Source organism: Microtus ochrogaster, unplaced genomic scaffold (genome assembly GCF_000317375.1).
Source record: "Microtus ochrogaster isolate Prairie Vole_2 unplaced genomic scaffold, MicOch1.0 UNK208, whole genome shotgun sequence".
Classification (NCBI taxonomy): Eukaryota; Metazoa; Chordata; class Mammalia; order Rodentia; family Cricetidae; genus Microtus; species Microtus ochrogaster.
Genome location: NW_004949306.1, coordinates 111,443 through 112,651, shown reverse-complemented (window position 1 = coordinate 112,651; position 1,209 = coordinate 111,443). Strand labels below are relative to the sequence as shown.

The 1,209-nt window shown below is 48.5% G+C and overlaps 1 pseudogene; it reads right to left on the bottom strand.

Annotated features, from left to right (window-relative positions):
* Positions 1 to 431, bottom strand: part of LOC101999966 — a 940-nt pseudogene extending 509 nt beyond the window's left edge.
* Between the last annotated feature and the right edge of the window lie 778 nt (positions 432 to 1,209).

Sequence of the window (1,209 nt, the reverse complement as noted above, 5' to 3'; positions counted from 1 at the left end):
TGCGCCACCACCGCCCGGCACTCTCTGATCTTTGTATGATGTTCTATGGCATCCAATTCACCTTGATTGAAAGCCATACTTCTTTTACGCTTCTTCCCAATAGAAATGGAGATGTCTTGCTTAGCACCAGCCACTAAATCTTCATTCTGGCCAGTTTGCTGACATTCTTTGTGAACAGCTGAAGTTATGTAAGGTTTGATGACATTAAATAGCTCAGGTCAGAAGGCATATTTTTGGGTGATCATTTCAATGGCTGACACAGAAGTAGAGTCAGGAGCAGAGCATGTAGTAGGAGCTTCAGAAGGAGATGTGGCATCCATATGAAGAGAATCCAGGTCGACAGAAGAAGTGGGCTTGTTTCTACTTCAGGAAGGCTCTTGATGCTGCTGAATTTGATAGTTGACCTGTGATTTTGGTTTCCTGTCTGCCATGACGTGAGCTGAGGAGACATAGTGATGGCTAGGAAAGATTGAAACTCAAAAGGGCTGCTAGGGACACAACTACAATTCTAGCTAGAGGCACAACAGCTCTGAGATTCAGAAATCTAAAACTTTCACCCTAGGCCTTCCCACCAGTCTCTGGGAACTGGCAATACCTGCTCATAGTTCCAGTCTTGGAGAGGAGAATCCACAGCACTTGCAGCACCCTGCAGCTACTTATCCTCCGGACTCTTCCTGATTCACTTGCAGCACCCTGCAGCTACTTATCCTTCCGACTCTTCCTGATTTACCAGAGGGTCAGGAGAGCTCCACCACATTCAACAGCATCTTCCACCATCAGAAAGGGACACACTGCCTCCAAGACTCTCACCTTGGAAACAGCACTCATCTCAACCTGGTCCTGACAGACATCCTTACAGAGTCAAAGAAAACCCTTGCTTCCCTAGTCCATGGGCGCAGCCATGTTGCTGTGTGGAATGAGACTCCAGGAGAGATTGGGCCGCTCCGTGCCAACTTCTCTTTCGTCCTAGATGCCAGTTTCGAGGATAGGGCCAGACTCCTCTCCTTATGAAGACATGGGCTACTAAAAGCCAGGGATCTTGTTGCGCAGCCAAGCGACCAACACACACACTTCCGGCCACTGCCCTGCCAATTCTTTTTCTGAGACAGTGCAATCCATTTCGGAAAGTCCTTGCTGCTGCTCCTATCTTGAAGTTTCTTCCTTCAGAAGCACACCTTTAATCCCAGCACTGGGGAGGCAGAGGCAGGC